Source organism: Squalius cephalus (assembly GCF_949319135.1).
Source record: "Squalius cephalus genome assembly, chromosome: 3".
Classification (NCBI taxonomy): domain Eukaryota; kingdom Metazoa; phylum Chordata; class Actinopteri; order Cypriniformes; family Leuciscidae; genus Squalius; species Squalius cephalus.
Window position 1 is genome coordinate 31,941,416 of NC_137124.1, and position 12,329 is coordinate 31,953,744.

A 12,329-nucleotide genomic window follows, 5' to 3' on the forward strand; every position below is an offset into this window, starting at 1 on the left:
CTGTCTGATTTATTTATAATTGTTTACAATATAGCCTACTGCAGATTATCTTTTAATAGCACTTAAGGTAAGAAAATAATAGTAAAAAATCATGTTTTTAAAGCCACAATATTATATTATAGAATATTCCATCTATAAATATGACTTCATTTGCTGTCTTTTGAGACTTTTTAAAAACTAACAGAGTGCCACATACTGTACTTGTGCATCACACACATTACCAGATGCCAGTGCTTTACATTTGTCAAGAAATACATCATCATAAACTTGGTTCACCTAATTCTTTTCACTGCAAAAGTACATTCAACTAAGATTTACCCAATTATAGTGTTATGGTGTGTGTAATGAAAAAAAAGGAAAGAAAATAGTAATTACAAAAAACAAACACATTGTGAGGTTAATTTGTAATCAGTGGTTGGTTGACACATAAAAAAACACTATGACATAACATTTCCGTAGACGAAACCTTAATGTAATCTACAATAACTGATGCAGAGTCAATTATTTGACGGTGGTGCAGTCTGGTAACAGCTAGATTCAAATAATCCATGTCTGCAGGGTCTTCCGAAAGCTGTAGAGACCGTTTGTACTAAAATCTTCTTACACTTGAAGCATCTTTCATTCCCTTATTTTAAAATATTTGGTCAACTCTAATAATAATAATAATAATAAAAAAAAAACAACAACAACAACATGAAACAGTGGATTTATTATAGCCTCATTTGACTCCAGTCTTTATAGGTACGATCAAGGTGTGAGAGAGGCCACAGTATCTATCAGATATTGTTTAGAGACTGCTTAAGTAGAAAGGTCACCTGAACCCAAGAGTCACTGCAACTTTTGTGGTAATGGAACTATAGTGTGATAGCCTGGAATCTTTTCCACTCTCATGGTAGGATACCACAAGCTTAGAGAGTTAGAAAAATGAGAAATAGTTGCTTTTTGCACATTTAACAAGTATGTAATGGAGTTGTTTCCACCATCTGAATGTATTATGTGTGAATGAATATTAAATGCACTATATTCTGTCAATCAAAGCTGAAAGTACATTCAAAACTGAATCCCACATTTGTGTACATACTTCAGCTCACGTCCATGTAAACTGAATTTAAGTGTGAACCATGAAAAGCTAGTGTTGTCTGTTTGTAAAACATAATTCAAGAAGATTTCAAAGAGAAGAACTTGATGTACATGAGCAGATCTAAAACCTGTGTTTTTTTATAAATTTACAGTCACACTTTAGATTAGGGTCCAATTCTCACAATTAACTAACTATTGACTACAACTCACTAAACTCACAATTACTGCTTATTAGTTAGGGTACTTATTAAGTTTAAGTATTGGGTAGGATTAAGGGATGTAGACTATCATGCAGAATAATGCATTAATATGTGCTTTATAAGTACAAATAAACAGCCAATAACCTAATATGCATGCTAATAAGCAACTGGTTAATAGCGAGAATTGAACCCTAAATTAAATTGTTACCAAAAGTCATATTATCTGTCTTCAGTTGAACTAAATGTTATTTCAGAATCTTCTTTTTTTCTTTCTTTTTTTCTTTTTAAGCATTGAGAAAAGCCGCCTTAGAATATTCTGTACAGTAAGGACTGGTAACATTAAATTACTAAAGATAAAAAATAAAAATAAAAATACAATTCATTAGGCCTACATTACAGTTCATTTTTATTAATAATATTTTAATTTTAATAGAAAAATACAGTATTGTATAGAGTTGAATTCCCTTCTGCCAAAAAAAGTTACATGGAATAAACACTCCACTTGTGACTAAATATTCAAGATGTTATAATATACTTTTATAATACCTATATTCATAACCTACAAAATCAGAAATAGCTGAAAGCTGCTAATGAATATGTGGCTAGGAATCTGCATGAAGATATGTTAAATATGTACATACTGTATTTACACTGATTTAAAGATAATTCATTATGATAGGTGTAATAAGGATCAAGCATATATTTTTATTATTAGTATCATTACTAAAGACCAGGTCAACATCAGTTTAAGTTGGTACAGTTAATCAAAAAGAGTAAGATGCAGAGAGGACCACCATCATTCTGCTGTTCTTTGCTGAGAGGTCAATTCAAAACAGCTGAAAGTGATTTAATAACATCCCAATACAAGCTTTACCATAATTTTCATTCTAGTTTAAATACTTGCGTGACATTTTTAGATTTCATATTTAAGAATGTAGTGGGTTGAAACAGTGTGCCCATCCTCATTTGATAGATCTATTATTCAATAACAAAATGTCTATTTTTTTCAGTTCCTTACTGACAACTTTGGATAGCCCAGTCAGCTGAACACAAAGTTGACTTGATTCCTGTCATTGGTAGCCAGACTGTTCCCAATATCCTGAGTCTGGCTGAGTCCTGGATTCACCCAGAGGACAGAGCAATGGCCTCTCCACTATCCCACATCGCTTCTTTCCTAGACAATCAGTCTTCCATCCAGGCCAGCAAGCACAACCCTCTCTAACCCATTGTTGTACCTCATGTTCTTCAGGAACATTGGGGAAAATATGAGAAAATGGCCCAAATCAAAACATTCTGCCTACCTGAGTAGGTATCAGTCACTGCTCTTTTTCTTTCCGCCAAGGTTTCCAATGCCAAAGGATTATCACAACAAAATCAACTGCACTTTAGACTCGGAAACTGCTCAAGACATCCACCTCTCTCTTCCTACACCTCCTCATAATGGCTTATGACTTTGGCATTTTTCACAGACAAGATAACAACCTTTAGGAGTCAGATCTCACCACCACAATCTCTTTAACACCAGCCACCCACATGCATCTCTCTCTCTCTCTCTCTCTCTCTCTCTCTCTCTCTCTCTCTCTCTCTCTCTCTCTCTCTCTCTCAGATGCTGATGTAAATGAAAGCGTAAGCGTAAGTTCTACCAGAAAGAATCCACTGTCACTTCATAATTTTATATAAAAATACGTCATTGACATCAAATATAAAAAGACTGATCTTACCCCCTTTATTTTGTTGCCTGTAGGTGTCATCACAAAGTTCCCCTTCATCCTCCCCACCACCACCAGGATGTCTCCCGTCCACTCGTCCGGGGTAGGCTCTGCCCCTGCCTCTATCATCAGGCAGGACCTACCAGTTAATTTCCAGAACTGGACGAAGGACGGGGCCTACGCCAAAGAACTTTGAGACGGAGCTTGTTTACTTATTAATTTTGTCTGTAAAATCATTTTACAAAATAAAATCCATTCATATGAGAATCCTCCCGAGTCTTTTTGGTAGAACAAAACTTCTCCTCTCGAAAGTCAAGTCAAGTCACATTTATTTATATAGCACTTTTTACAATACAGATTGTTTCAAAGCAGCTTTACAGAGATAACAGGAAAATAATGCAAAAAAAAAATGTTTCCAGAAGAAAATAGCGTCACAGTCCAGCTTAAGTAAGTTCAGTGATGTTTAAAAAAAAAAAAAAGTTATCAATTTAGTTAATTAATTTATATATATATATATATATATATATATATATATATATATATATATATATAGCCACTCTGGAGTAAACCGTGATTTCATCGTCCAGCTCAGTTCAGTTCTTGTTTAATAGTGTCAATGTAGGCAGTATAATATTATTATTTAATATTTAATTAAATGTAAAATGTAATGTCCCCAATTAAGCAAGCCAAGCCAATGGCAACAAAGGTGGAAAAAGGCGACAGTGGCAAGGAACCAAAACTCCATCAGGTGGCAGAATGGAAAAAAAAAAACTTGGGAGAACCCAGGCTCAGTCGGGGGGGCCAGTTCTCCTCTGGCAATGAACGAACATTGTTTGATTATGATTCAGGCAACATTATAGGTCAGAAGTCAGATTGGTTTGGAACAATCAGAATATTATCCAGTTTCATTTGGTTTAAGATCAGAGTCATCACACCGGGATGGAGACGGTTTTGTTGAGGGTCAATGCTGATGGCTGTCATGACGATGAGGCCTTCGATGAGAGTATAGTTGACACAATCTCTGAGATCAAACTTCAGGGATGTGTTGTGGTCGTGTCTAGGTGCAGGTCCTCCATCTGGTCTGGATACGTCGAAACAGTCAACTACCGGCCCCCTTGACCCTATTCCCTTCCATTTTCTTCAAGCTCACGCACACACATCAATACATCACTCCTCAATGGCAATTTCTCCACTATATTCACTCCACTGCTTAAAAAAATTCAGCACCCTTGACTACAGACTGGTCTCTCTCAACATGTTCACAACAGACTTTCATTCAGGTCCCTGTTTCCTCTCACAAAACAGTCTGCTTGACCAATCAATCAGGCTTTAAAAGCACAAATTCAGTGTAGCTGCCTTTCTGCTGTGTCTGAATCCTTGTGACTGCTTCAAAATCATCTGTCTTCATTCTAATGTATCTATCTGTAGTAAATAATCAAATCCTCTTATCTCTTGGCAATGGGGATTTCTGCTTTTTAGCAACAATTTGGATCCCTCTTTCCTCAAAAACTATTAAAAATAATATATTTTTCTCTCTTTATTACCTAAACAACACATGTATATTGCAGTGTATAAGCAGGCAAGATGTGTGCTGGGCACAGTCGTCTGAGAGTGGAATCCACACTTTCTGTAATGGCATTACAAAGATGTACTAGAAATAGTATTTGAACACTTAAGCCACACTTAAAAATGCATGAATGTCATGGCATTATACAAGAAAATATCAAATGTTTCTTGAACACCAAATCAGCATATTAGAATGCCTTCTGTAGGATCTGGAGACGCTGAAGACATGATGGCTGCTGAATATTCAGCTTTTCCATCACAACAATAAATTACATTTTAAAAAATATTAGAATGCAAGACCCCAGTTTTACCACAATAATGACCCCTTACCAACCCCCAAATTTTTACATTTAAATAAATGCAAACAGGAAGTATTGCAACTTCTTAAAAAAAAACCTGAAAACAGATACATTTCAATCTCAGTCTTTTGTGAGTTCAACATTTGGGCTGAATCATCAATTGATAAATTCATCAGTTCAGAAACCTTAAAATTCTTAAACCCAATGCTACATTGCTAACTTTGCTACAAAATGTAAGTATACATTCTCTTAATTAGTTTATTAAATAGCCACAACCCAATGTTTATAATCATTTAGCTTCTAAACATCTTGATTTTTTTGTGTGCCTCTCTTCATTCTAGTACAATTATTTCAGTCATTCAGACTACTAGCATCTGTTCATTTACCTATGTATCACAATACACCATACATTTAGCAGCTCATAACAAAAAAAGAAAACCAATCCAGCTGCTGCACTATTATGAAATATGATACTGCATGATATTCAGATTGGTAAATATTGTTACCACAAGAGTACAGGACAAAATATTGTTTCGTTAAATAAACACATTCACTGTGGAAGGCAACCATAACACACATTAGTTCCCATTCAAGAGCAGTAATTCTACTTTGCGTAGCTACGCTGCGGGAACTCATCCCTTCTCCACTTTTGTTGAAATCTTATGGGTTAACACCAGCTTGGAAGAGGTGGCCATTTGTCGCGAAGTATGCAAATACTGACAGGTTCGCGGGTAGTATAAAATGCATGGACGCGACAATTACATCAGAATCTCTGCGTCAGAATCTCTTTCTTCAAGCTGTCATCGTTGAAGTTGCACCTGAGGACTAGTTACCTTTTCTTCCTTGCATCTGATGGCTAACCTTTGCAGGATTTGTGCGAGCCCCATCGACCCGCCCCACACCTACGAGTACTGCGCCGCCTGCCTGGACTTAGCCCACGCCGAGGCGGCCTTCTTGGACTCCACGTGTGTGCACTGCACCGACCAGCTGGTGTGCACTTAAGAGAGTTTTTGCTATTACGGGGTCGAGGACCACTGCCGCGAGTGGGCCCTCCCCCACCCAGAAACGACAGTGACAACAAGGCCTAGGGCCATAGTCTGCCGTCGCCACACACTGGTCCTTTTCGTGGAAGCGCTGGACTCGATGCGAAATGTTCCGGCAATAGGGAAGTAAGTCTGGCATGTCTAGTCGAGCCGCCGCCAGGCTGCTTTGAGGAGGAGGACTCCATTCTTCCACACATTCAAAGTGACGATGCAGAAGCCCACGGCTCTGTGCGCGTGCCCCCTGTCGAGGAGACCGCCACCGTGCATCTGTGCCTATCCATTTGTCTCTGGGCGCGGATCTCAGCTTGCAGTCCAAGCCTTGCAAGTTCTCGGCTCAACTGGCTAAAAAAAGGAAGGCTCCAATCACTCCCTCCGGCCTCCTTGGTGACGCCATGGAGTCAGTTACTAAGCATTTCTCTGAGGCACAGAAGCATGAAAGGCTATGAGTCACGGATATTGAAAAACCACGTCTCTCATTCCGGCCCTCATCGAGGTATCTCTCTTCGTCAGCACCTCGCCCCGCCTAAGATTGGCTGAGCCCCCCGGTGCAGCTCCGCCCTGAGCCGGATGTTCGTCGTAGGCAGTGGGTGGGACCAGGAATGTAGCATCGGTGACCATGGAGAGCGCCGTCCTCGGCTGCCAAGCCTTCGTCCTGCGGACCATCCAAAAGGAGGAGAGAGTTTGTTGGAGGCCCCGCCCTCAAGCGCTGTGTTCTGCATCATGTCCCCTCTGTTCCTGTAGGCGACATTGCAATGTTTGCGTGCTGTTTGTGTGAGCTCCACAATAAGAGCACATATCCCTTCACACAAAGTGCCTTTTCCTCCTCATACACTCTTCACTGTGTCACTCGCCCTGCCCCAGAGCAGCGCGGAGTCACAGTCCGTGCCTGGTGGCCTCCCAATGGAAAAACGCGAGAGTGCCAATGTTCCCCGACTGTGTACAACACCGCTCGTGCCCGATCGGCAGCCAGCCTGGCTGGGGTAATTTAACACAGGTATTCTCTTCAGTCCAGACGCAGACCACCCCGCGTCAGGCGTGGGTCCGTCACGGGCTTTGCCTCAAAATGCCCCGTTCTGAGAATGGAAGTGCACAGCCGCTATTTCGTGGTGCCCAAGAGGGATGGAGGACTCCATCTGATACTGGACCTGAGAACCATCAACTGAGCACTTCACTAGCGCACATTCAGGAGGAAAGACCCCCCCTTAACATGTGAGCTCACTCGTCGAGGTCTAGCGCCTCTTTATAGGCCATGTAGGCGTGTCTTTAGGGTTGTATGTTTTGAAACCATCTGATCTTCACAGAACAGTGCTTTCGGTGAGTGATTATCCTCAATTATCTCCTAGTCTTGAGTGTTGACTACGGGTTTGCGCAGTTGTGCCGCTTCAGCTGCTGACGCTGTGCTTATGCATACTGATATGTGTTTATGCTGTTTTGTTGGCCTGTATCCTTCAGTGCAACTGGCTATTTTGATCTATCTGTGTATATTCACAGTTGTCGTTGCTACGGCCGCTGACACTGTGCTTATGTACATACTGATATGTGTTTATTCCGTTATGTTGCTCGGTATCCTTCAGTTCAACTGGCTATTCTGATCTAACTGCGTATATTCACAGTTGCCGTCGCTACGGCCGCTGACGCTGTGCTCATGTACATACTGATATGTGTTTATGCTGTTATGTTGCCCTGTATCCTTCAGTGCAACTAGCTATTCTGATCTAACTGCGTATATTCAGTTGTCGTCGCTATGGCAGCTGATGCTGTGCTTATGTACATACTGATATGTGATTATGCTGTTGTGCTGTTATGTTGCTCTGTATTATTCAGTACAGCCTAAGATTCTAACTGATATGCAAATTCTGGTGTACTTGAGCTGAGCAGCTCATTGGTCTGGCCCTGCCTACCAGCTGTGAGCACTCCCAGAGGAGCGACGCTATTGGCTGTTGTTCTACTCTGTGATTGGTGTAAATGGTGCCAGGATACTGACGTTGACCCGGTGGTTCCCCCCCAATGTTTATCGCTTCCTGCAGCACAGACTGGAAATGTGAGTGCACCCACACTGAAGGAATACATGGCTGCTACTGCTTCGTTTCGTTCACCGGTTACGGGCAATCGATCGGAAGGCATGCTCTGGTGGTCAGATTCTCAGGGGAGCGAGGAGATTATGTCCTTCACGGCTGCTTCAGTGCCACCGTGGGATCTAGCTATTGGGCTCATTCTCTACCGCCTTTCGAGCTCTTGGTTTCGATTGATATTAAGGGGCTTTCCCTAAAAAAAATAAAAAAATCCTGCTCTGCTCCATGCCCTTGCTTCAGCTAAGTGCATTGGAGACTTACATGTGTTCTCATGGACGGTGATGTTATCTGTTTCGCACCCAGCGACTGCAGTGTTACTCTCCATCCGAGATGGGGCTACATGCCTAAGTCTCTCTCTAACGATACATGCTTTAAAGCACAGGATGTTTCTCTGTCCGCTTATCTGCTGAGCTGTCATCCTCACGTGACGCTGACGCTCAGAGTGCTGTTTACCCTGTAACAGGGCTTTTCGGATGTATGTGAATCACGCGGCCACCTTCCTTCAGTCGGGCCAGCTTTTCGTGTGCTTTGGTTGCTGTACTCTTTTTATATGGCTACTAGTGTTTAATGCAGCTGTTACCGCTAACATCGTTGACACTGTGTTTACTTTCATGCTTGAGTGCTTATTGTGTTTTGTCTGCCCTGGATCAGTGCAGCCTTTGCTTTCATTGCGTTTGTATATGCAAATCTTGTTAGGGTTGGGGATGATGTCTCATTTATCAAATTCCGCCTATCAGATGCGAGCACTCCTAACGGCCCGGCTATTGGCTGACTGTCTCTTACGTGGCTGGTGTAGCTTGGCCCCGTTTTCCCTGGGCTTATCTTCACTACTCTCACGGCGGGATTTAATACAGTTCCCGCAGCATAGCTACGCAATGTAGAGTTACCGCTCTCGAAAGGGAATGTCTCCGGTTACTATCGTAACCTCGGTTCCATGAGGGGCGGGAACGAGACATTGTGTTAGCCACCGTGTTCACTGTTCGATCAGCTGCGCAGCGTTCAGTCGTGATTCTGACGCAATTGTCACGCCCATGCATTTTATACTGCCGTGAGCCTGTCAGTATATGCATACTTTGCGACAATTGGCCAGTTGTTCCAAGCTGGTATTAGTTGTACCTGATGAAGACCTGATGGTCGAAACTTCTTGTGCTTTCAATAAATGTATCTGGAGTAGCTTGCAGTGTGCAGACTTCACTTTTCTTATTTTTGTTTATGTTACTTGGATGTCCTGCACCTGAGCCCAATCTGCGTGTTTGGGATGTGCACACCAGTTTTGTATTTTCCAAGCTGGTATTAGCCCATAAGATTTCAACAAAAGTGGAGAAGGGAGGAGTTCCCGCAGCATAGCTACGCAATGTCTCATTCCCGCCTCTTAGGGAACCGAGGTTACGATAGTAACCGGAGACGTTCTCTTAGCATTCAACTTCTTAAAGTGCCAGTGCAATCAGGCGGTGTTATAACAAGGTGAGGGAGTCCCTCTTGCACAGCTTTGTGAGCAGCTGGAAACAATTTTTTAACCTTTGGAGAGGAACTTTTAATAGGTGTAGAAAAGTAGTGACCAGATTGTCCTCTGAGCATAGCTGTCAGGGAGTTCTTCTTCCCATCCAAGCTCAAGCCTCTGAGCTATAGTATCAATGTCATGGAAATCTCTGCCTGACAAACTAACTGCAAAGTTGTTCACCAACTCCAGGCACATAGTTACAGGTCAAGGTGAAAAATATAATAGAAAGACCTTGCAACGATTGAAAGTTCATAAATGATTTGGGGTTTTTATGTGAGCTTCAATGATTTGTTCTGCCTAATTTAAATTGTGTTAAGCAGTTCACACTTCAAAACGTGGTTCCACTTTATTTCGATAGTCCACTTTAGACATTTTACTAACTATAAGTAACTTTGCAACTACATATCAACCAACTACCATTAGAGTATTAGTAGACTGTAGTAGACTGTTATGGTTAGGTGTTAGGGTTCGGATTATTAGAATAAGCTGACTTGTAGTTGCCATGTTACTTATAGTCAGTAGATTGTGTTAGCAGATATTAAGCATACAGTCCATTAATAATCTAATGACAGTAAGTTGACATGTAGTTGCAAAGTTACTTATAGTTAGTAGAATGTCTAAAGTGGACTATCGAAATAAAGTGTTACCTAAAATGTTTCTGAACATGTCCATTTTTTTATTTGCTCTTGAGATTTGAACAACTGCTTAGTAGGAGAAACACTTTATGATTAACTTAATTAGATAATCAAATAGCTTCGCACTTGAGACATTGTTTTGTCTACCACACAGTAAAGCCAGTAAAGCCAAGTGGTTTAATTTAGTGGCACATGATCTATCTAAAGAGAGTGCACTTATAACATTATCTCTATAATAATTATACACATCAGTATATGAAGAGAAATACACCTTACTTGAAAAAAATACAAATAAATAAATAAATACATCATATTAATCGTGATAACCAGGATGGTTAGGAGGGTAGAATATGTAGTTAATCTAAAGCTAAAAAGAAATGTCAAAGATAAGCCCATAACTCAAACTACAATAAGTTAGGGAGATAACAGGTTATATAATAAGCACTTTTACAGTTAGCATGACAACCAATGCAGTCTGTGCCATACCATTTTTTCTCAATTATTATGTAATACATCCTGTCAGAATGAGAGTTGTAGATCCAAATGCAAGCAAACAGTTTATTGAAGGCAGATTGAACAGATGAAAATACTCAAAACACCTCGTATAGCAAGCGGGCGACCAGGATACAAATACACCGGAGAGGATGAGTGATATGAATAACCCTGTGTGGATGCCAAACGGGAACTGGAATGAAGAGAACTCCAAACGATCTCCAGAAGTCTGGGAACACAGACAGAGGAAATAACTCCGTAAGGAAACTAAGGCACCGGAACTGGGTAAGAGAGCATAAACAAGAGTGACGAACCGACACCAGGCAATAATCACTCCTGCTAGATATAGGCAACTAACAACAGAATTAACTAGCTGCAGCTGCGGGCTGATTAAATGATCAGCTAGTTACTAAGCAACAGACAAGACTACACACTCAGATCCCACACCCATAACAACCAACAGATACACAAAATGAACACACGGATCGATGAACCGTGACAACAGCTTAACCAACCCAATCTCACGGCAATTCGTACGAATTTTACGAGGTGGCTAATTTGTAAGAATTCATTCGACCTCACTCGTGCGATTTTTGCTAAATTGTACATGTTTTAGGAGTTGCCAAATTCATATGAATTCGTACGAATGGCCTACCCCTGACTCTGCCCCTTAACCTACCCATCACTGGGTTTTAGACAAATCGTACCAATTCGCACGAGTGAGGTTGTACAAATTCATACGAATTAGCCACCTCGTACTCACTCGTATGAATTTGTATGAATTGGTCATGAGATAGTGTTGTCAATCCCATAGTCAGTCTTAGAAGGTAAATTCATGAGCTTAGACACATTAAAAGCTTAAATGATAAACCAGCTAACTTCTTTCTAAAATCCCAGAATTACAGGCCGTAACGGTACAGTGAAAAAGAAAAATCATCTAATAATTGCATCTAATTATTTCATTTAAATTTACAATAGTGTCATGCAGAAACAATGAGCATGCAACTTTTGGAGATGCATTCAAATTAAAGTCATACTGGTCTTAGAAACAGAGAGAAAGAGAGAGATGAAAGACAGAGAGCACAGAAGAGCTTAGTGAAGCCCCAGGGGCACCGACAGTAAAAATAGCCCTGACAGGTTCCTGCTTCACTGGCTCAGGTTTGTCAGGGGTTCTGCAAGGCCCTTCATTCCCTGCATCCCCTCCAGATACTGGACATGGATGGAGGAAGGAATCGGAGGGAAAGAGCAGGAGGAGGATGAGGATTGGGTTTTATGGAGTGAAGCTTATCCCCAGGGAACAAGTAGGTAAAGTGCACCAGTTACCTGGGGATAAGCTAAATGAATTAAAATGGTCATATATCATTTTGTTATTTAAGTTATTTGAAAAATATTTGTTATTAGAAACTATGTTTTAGCTGTACAAAGAGGGCAAAAAATACAAAAGTGTGCCGAAAAGCTTAGATTAGAAACCCCACATTATAGACTTTATAAACGTATTTTTACCATTTATATTTACACACAGTAGTATGTTCATATTGTGTTATTGATATGCTATTCCTATGACCAGATTTTTTCTAAAGTACTTTAAAACAACAAAAAATGTTTTCTCCCAATCTCAGAAAAAATATGTTGCCATTTTCGTGCTGCAAGAACATAACCGTATATTTATCAAATATTTCACCCATGTTGTGCCATATCCAAGAGGTAAAGGACATTGTGTTCCCAGTCCTTG